This window comes from Lepidochelys olivacea (genome assembly GCF_965140295.1).
Source record: "Lepidochelys olivacea isolate rLepOli2 genome assembly, chromosome: 13".
NCBI classification, from domain to species: domain Eukaryota; kingdom Metazoa; phylum Chordata; order Testudines; family Cheloniidae; genus Lepidochelys; species Lepidochelys olivacea.
This window is the reverse complement of record NC_140423.1, coordinates 35,278,658-35,286,000: the sequence shown is the minus strand read 5'-3', so window position 1 is coordinate 35,286,000 and position 7,343 is coordinate 35,278,658. Positions and strand designations below refer to the sequence as shown.

At 44.6% G+C, this 7,343-nt stretch overlaps 1 pseudogene across 1 annotated transcript; it reads left to right on the top strand.

The window, feature by feature from the left end:
- Positions 1-4,660: 4,660 nt before the first annotated feature.
- Positions 4,661-5,599, top strand: LOC311529453 (olfactory receptor 5V1-like; annotated as a pseudogene). The gene has a single exon. The product of its transcript is annotated as an olfactory receptor 5V1-like (transcript).
- The last annotated feature ends 1,744 nt before the right edge of the window (positions 5,600-7,343 follow it).

Below are 7,343 nucleotides of genomic sequence, written 5' to 3'. Positions count from 1 at the left end.
GTCCCCTAAACATTTTTGTTGCCCTCCGCTGGACTCTTTCCAATTTTTCCACATCCTTCTTGTAGTGTGGGGCCCAAAACTGGACACAGTACTCCAGATGAGGCCTCACCAATGTCGAATAGAGGGGAACGATCACGTCCCTTGATCTGCTGGCAATGCCCCTACTTATACATCCCAAAATGTCATTGGCCTTCTTGGCAATAAGGGCACTCTGTTGACTCATATCCAGCTTCTCATCCACTGTAACCCCTAGGTCCTTTTCTGCAGAACTGCTGCCTAGCCATTCGGTCCCTAGTCTGTAGCGGTGCATTGGATTCTTCCGTCCTAAGTGCAGGACTCTGCACTTGTCCTTGTTGAACCTCATCAGATTTCTTTTGGCCCAATCCTCCAATTTGTCTAGGTCCCTCTGTATCCTATCCCTACCCTCCAGCATATCTACCTCTTCTCCCAGTTTAGTGTCATCTGCAAACTTGCTGAGGGTGCAATCCACACCATCCTCCAGATCATTTATGAAGATATTGAACAAAACTGGCCCCAGGACCGACCCTTGGAGCACTCCACTTGATACCAGCTGCCAACTAGACATGGAGCCATTGATCACTACCCGCTGAGCCTGACAATCTAGCCAGCTTTCTATCCACCTTATAGTCCATTCGTCCAGCCCATACTTCTTTAACTTGCTGGCAAGAACACTGTGGGAGACAGTGTCAAAAGCTTTGCTAAAGTCAAGGAACAACACGTCCACTGCTTTCCCTTCATCCACAGAACCAGTTATCTCGTCATAGAAGGCAATTAGATTAGTTAGGGCCAGCTGGGCCCTGAATGAGCTGGCCACAGCTGTGGCTGCTTCCCCACTCAGCTTTGCCCAGACACAGCCCTCTCCAGGACTCCTTGTAACCCCTGTTCTGAGGGAGTGGGGCACCTGCCCCACTACAGGGAGGATGGGCAGGAATGTAACACCATGCTGTAGAGTGACCCTAGACTCTGTTTGGCAGAAGCTGGGAATGGGCAACAGGGGATGGATCACATGATAATTACCGGTTCTGTTTATTCCCTCTGAAGCACCTGGCATTGGCCACTGTCAGAAAACAGGATACTGGGTTAGATGGACCATTGGTCTTACCCAGTATGGTCGTTCTTATGTTCTTATGATGTAATACACACAAAAAATGGCCACCTAGTATAACAAAAACCATCAGAGCCAGACAAGGCAGCAGCCTGCAGATTCTTGGACAGATATCCTTGGATTTATTGGCAAAGGGCTTCTGATTCTGAGACAGACCTCTTCCTACTAGGGAAGGTTTGTCTTGTCCTGTAATTGCCTTCTTTATGTATCAGAGTTTCATGTCTGTAAAACTGGGTAATAACTTTTTCTTTCTCTGGTTATTTGGGCAGGAAATGACAAGCTTTCTTGAAAAGGAATGCAGAAAAATTAAAGGCCAAAGATTAGAAACCATAAAATATAAGCAAATTTTCTTTTATAATGAAGAGATTATCTCAGAGGGGTAGTACAGCAAAGAAAGACAGAACAAACTTATATAGAACGCTTTGGATCAGGTCCTAAATTAGATGCTTTCACTGTCCTTCTATTTGCTTCAGAAAATGTAGCCAAAACACACACCCTTGGCTGATTATTATCACATTGTAGGCAAGTTATCTTTCTACTTACCAATTCACTCATGCTTTATAGTACTAGTCCCCACAGTTAGGACACAGTGATTGTGTCACAGAAGTTTGATAACAAGTCGAGAGAAATCATCAAGACAGGATTTACTTTTTTGGTGAGCAGACATTTATGCACACCAAGTATTTCAGTAAATATATTGGGCAGATTCCTCCGCTGGTGTAAATTGGTGCAGTTCCATTGACCTGAGAATCTGAATCATTGTGTCTGTCCTGCCTTCAAGCTTCTACCACAGAATTTATTCCTGTGCATACTCAGAACAAAATGGGTGGAAAATGATAACATTCAGATTTGATTGTGCTTTGTATAGAATCATAGACTCATAGGCTTAAAAGGGACCACAAGGGTCATCTAGGCTAATCCCTGGCAAGATGCAGGATTTGGTGTGTCTAAACCATCCAAGACAGGTGGCTATGCAGCCTCCTTTTGAAAACCTCCAGTGAAGGAGCTTCCACAACCTCCTTAGCCAGCCTGTTCTATTGTTCTTACAGTTAGGAAGTTTTTCCTGATATTTAATCTACATCTGCTATGCTGTAGTTTGAGCCCATTGCCTCTTGTCCTGCCCTCTGTGGAAAAAGAGAACAGCCTTTCAAGTATTTGAAGATCGCTATCTTGCCCACCTTAATCTTGTCTTTTCTAAACTAAACATACCCAGTTCCTTTAGCCTTTGCTCACATGGCTTGCATTCTATCCCTTTGATCATTTTCACTCGCTTCTGGATCCAGTTTATGTAGCTGTGAGTCACTACACAAGGTACAAGACAGTATAGAATCCGGAAGTAATTAGATCTTGTCTAGCACTCTCTGTTAGCAGATCCAAAAGCGCTTTACAAGAAGCCTGCTTTGTCTGAGCACACAGGGTCAAATCTTATTTCTGTCAATGGGAATTTTTATCATGGAAGTGAATGGCACAAGGATTTAGAACTTGCTCCTAAAATGTTTCTAATCTAGGGCAACTCAAAAAGCATGTTGGAAACAGCCAGTTTCCAAATTGCCACCATCAACACAAGTAATAATACTCAGGGCTGGTCAAAAATGGACAGCTGTTTTTTCAAGGAAATTTTGTAAAAAAAACAAACAAAAAAAAACTAATCTGTTGAGGGTTTGCCTGTTTTCTTTGTTTTCTGTTTGTTTGTTTGTTTTTTTTTTTTGTTGCCTAAATGCAGGTTTCAATGCCTAGCTGTGGGCACCCAAGTTTAAAAGTTAGTCAATCATTTATAAGAAATGACTACTATTTGTGCAGTGTCATCAGTATGGCTTTAGGGACTATTCAAAAGGCAAATGCTCTATCCTGAAGAGTTTACAGTCCAAGTTAGGACATGATGAGAAATGGTATTCTCTGCTGTGAATGGAAGGGAAGACAATGACTGTAATAGGATGAATGCATGGTTGCTTTTGTTAGTAAGTGTGCTGAGGATTTTCATATGTGTGTGCTGAGGATTTTCATAATCAATTTTCTAAACAGAGCGCTTTGAGAGGCATTCATACCTGGTCACAGAACAACGGGTTTTGGCCCTGGTGCTGCAATCAGATCTGTATGAATGGACTCCTGTATCTGTGAGGAACCCCATTTACCTCATTGGGACTCCGCATGGGTGTAGGGGTCTATCCATGCAGATCCTGTTCAGTGAAATGGGCTGTGAAGTGCTGTTCTATTCTGCAATTTGCTTATGTAACAATGACACTTACTCTTCAACTAATCCTGTCCTTCAGCTCACTTCATCTCCAATCTCTTAGCATCTGCTGAGGTTACCGACCAAAAATGAGACCGAGAGACAGTGATGCTAAGGGAGTTCGAGATAAATTCTTCTCCCTCTTGTAAAAAGAAAAGGAGTACTTGTGGCACCTTAGAGACTAACCAATTTATCTGAGCATAAGCTTTCGTGAGCTACAGCTCACTTCATCGGATGTGAGCTGTAGCTCACGAAAGCTTATGCTCAAATAAATTGGTTAGTCTCTAAGGTGCCACAAGTACTCCTTTTCTTTTTGCGAATACAGACTAACATGGCTGCTACTCTGAAATCTCCCTCTTGTGTGTCATCAATCAAAATCTACTAATTTGCATTGAGATTGATTTTAGAAGTCAATAGGGTTACACAGGTTTGATTGTGGGTAGAGAATGGGGTCAAATAGGTGTCAGAATTTGGTCTGATGAACCTGTATTGCTGATGGGGAAGGTGTTGAGTGCCTTAGGTTTTAGATACTTTAATAACGTGTGATTTTCAGACCAGGGTGCTGAAGTTTCTCAAGTTAACAATCCAAAAATTGAAAAAATCAAAATCACCACCTACTTTACAAATCTTGGCCTAGAACATTATGCTAGAAGGAGAGAACGCTTCCTGATTTTGGAAAAAAAAATCTTTGACTTGCAAACCTGTCACATATGGGACTCAATTCACCATTGCCCACTCCACTTTTCTGATGGGATAATTCTACTTAAATCATTGTAGTCATTCTGGGGTAAAGCTAGAGTAACACAAGAGTTATGAGATCTATTTATACCAATCACTGACAGACAATTGAAACAAATATTCACTATGCCACTTTTACAAATTTATCTGGACGAACACAGCACTGACTGGAAAGTATTTTTCAATTTTGCTTCTTAATACTTTAATATTTTTCAACCTGTACCCTAACGCAGTGCACAGGATGGATGAGATAGGATATGTTTAGAAGAAAGGGTTATGCAGGAGGTTATACATGAGAAATGTTTGAGACAAGATGGACGAGGTGTTGATCTCTGTGTAATTAAAGAAAATACCTGTGTAAAACTACATGGAATAGGACCCATTTAATTTTTATCCAACTTAGAGTGCTGAATTAGAAATGTGAATTTGTGCATCTAAGTCCAGTTGGCTTTCAAAATATCACCTGGGTATTTTCTCTCTCTCTCTCTTTCTCTCTCGGCATTTCCATAAACCTGTTATTGGTTAATTTATTTTCTTTTTCTCTTCTTACAGGTCACTAAATGTGAATGGAAAACCAAACCAGTGTGACTGAGTTCATTCTTGTGGGACTTTCGAATGACCCACAACTCTAAATTTTCCTCTTCCTGGTGTTTTTAATTATTTACCTAATCACCCTGGTGGGGAACATGATGATCATGCTGGTGATAAGGGTAGATCCTCTCCTCAACACTCCATTGTACTTCTTCCTGTCTCATTTGGCCTTTGTTGATATTTGTTATTCCTCAGCCATTGTCCCTGAGATGTTGGTAAATTTCCAGACAAAGCACACAACCATTTCTGTCAGTGGCTAAATTGCCCAGATGTTCATCATCTTCTTCTCATCTGGTACTGAAGTTTTCATACTCTCAGTGATGGCTTATGACCGATATGCTGCCATAAGTCACCCATTGCATTATGCGGGGACCATGAACAAATGAGTCAGCAGCCAATTGGTGCATGGTTCATGGACAGTGGGGCTCTTATATTCACTGGTAAATACTGTCCCAGTGTCAAAGTTGCACTTCTGTGGGCCCAGTAAAATCAGACATTTCAGGTGTGAGCTCCCTCCGCAACGACAACTATCTTGCACTGTGACCTTCACCAATAAAACAGTTCTTCTTTCTTCTGCAGTGATATTTGGTTTCAGCTCCTTCCTCCTTACTCTGGTCTCCTATATTTACATCATCTCCACTATCTTCCAGATGCATTCCATAGAGGGACAACGTAAAGCCTTCTCTACCTGCAGCTCCCAACTCATTGTGGTGGGTTTATTGTTTCTGACAGCTCTTTCCCAGTACATGAAACCCAGCTCAGTCTCTTCCCTGGTTCTAGATGAACTCTTCTCCATTCAGTACAGCATTTTAACCCCCATGTTAAACCCAATCATCTACAGTTTGAAAAATAAAGATATGAAAACAGCTATGGCAAGAATATTAGGGAAAATTCAAGTATCTCATGTAATGTAACCAGTGATGAGCTGCCAAAATCTTAACAACCAGTTCCCTCCTCACCCCACGATGGGGTCGTTGCCCACCCCCGCTCCCCGGGACTCCTGCCCCATCCACCCCCCCTGTCCCCTGACTGCCCCCAGAACTAGGCAGGAGGGTCTCGTGGGCCACCGTAGTGGGTGCCCACCCCACCCCTAAGAGCCACAGGGGCCTGCTGGGGGGCAAAGTGGGGAGTCCCGGCAGAGCTTACCTGGGGCAGCTCCCAGGAAGCATCCGGCAGGTCCCTCTGGCTCCTAGGGGTGAGGGAGCATAGCTAGGGGTGGTGTGGGGGGAGCAGGGGGAGCGGCCACTCCCCCCACTGATCACATCAAAAGTGGCACCTTAGGCACCGACTCCGTGGGTGCTCCAGCCCTGGAGCACCCCTGGGGAAAATTTGGTGGGTGCAAAGCACCCACTGGCAGCTCCCTGCCCCACCCCGTGCCCGGACCCAGCTCACCTCCGCTCCGCCTCCACCCCTGAATGCACCGCCCCGCTCTGCTTCACCACCCCCCCCCCTCGGCTTCCCACGAATCAGCTATTTGGTGGGAAGCCGGGGACGGCTGAGAAGCAGGCAGCAGCTTCCCGCTCAGGCCGAGGTTGGCGGAGGTGAGTGGTGCCGCCCCCCAGTTACCTGCTGCAGCATGGGTGGCCTTCCTCGCCCCCCCCGCCCCAGCTCACCTCTGCCTCCCTGGGCCTGAGTGCAAAGCCGCCACCTGCTTCTCAGCCTGCCCCGGCTTCCCGAGCCAACAGCTGATTTGCAGGAAACCTGGGGTGGGGGCGGAGAAGCGGAGTGGTGCGGCGTGTTCAGGGGAGGAGGGGGAGCGGAGGTGAGCTGCAGCTGGGGGTGGGGCAGGGAGCTGGCGGTGGGTGCTCCAGGGCTCGAGCACCCATGGAGTCGGCACCTAAGGTGCCACTTTTGGCCGGTTAAATTTAGAAGACTTTTTAAAACTGGTTGTCCCTCGCGGAACAACCAGTTCTAAAAGGGCTTCTAAATTTAACAACCGGTTCTAGCGAACCAGTGCGAACTGGCTCCAGCTCACCTCTGAATGTAACCATATCAAGATTTTATCATTTTAAATAAAATTATAATATATATCAAAAGTTGCAAGGACTGGACTATCTATTCTGTTCATGCAACTGGTTGACACGGGTACACAACTGGCAATCGATTTAGTCTAAATAAAAGCACTAGTGTAAACAGCTTCTAAGGCCAAAATTTCTGTGACGTAAATAGATATAGCTCAGTTGTCTTTCAAGGAACTATCTCAGTTTACACCAGCTGAGGATCTGGCTCATGAAATTGATATCCATACTTGATTTATTTCTACTTAAATCAATATAAGCTTTGGGGTTTGAGTGGTGTTGAACTGGAAAATCATCACGTGAAAAGACCCAATGCTTGGGACTTGGACTGGCTTCAGAAAGGGGCTGAGTTTAGTTTGAATGAAGGCATGTTTAGTAAACCCAAACTTTAGCCTGATTCTTAGCCTAGCTGTAAGTCAACCAGATAAATCAAGTGACATGATTTTACCCTGCATCTACACAAGGAAAAAGGTCAAGGTTAGATTGGGTTTAGCAAGCATGTATTACTCCAGGGCCTTAACCACAAACACATACTTCCTAAAGGTGTTAGGTGCTGAAATAGGGGACTGGATATTACAATAAAGGAAGCAGGTGCCAGACAAATGCGTAGACTTGTCTAGGTGGAAACCATCAACCAACT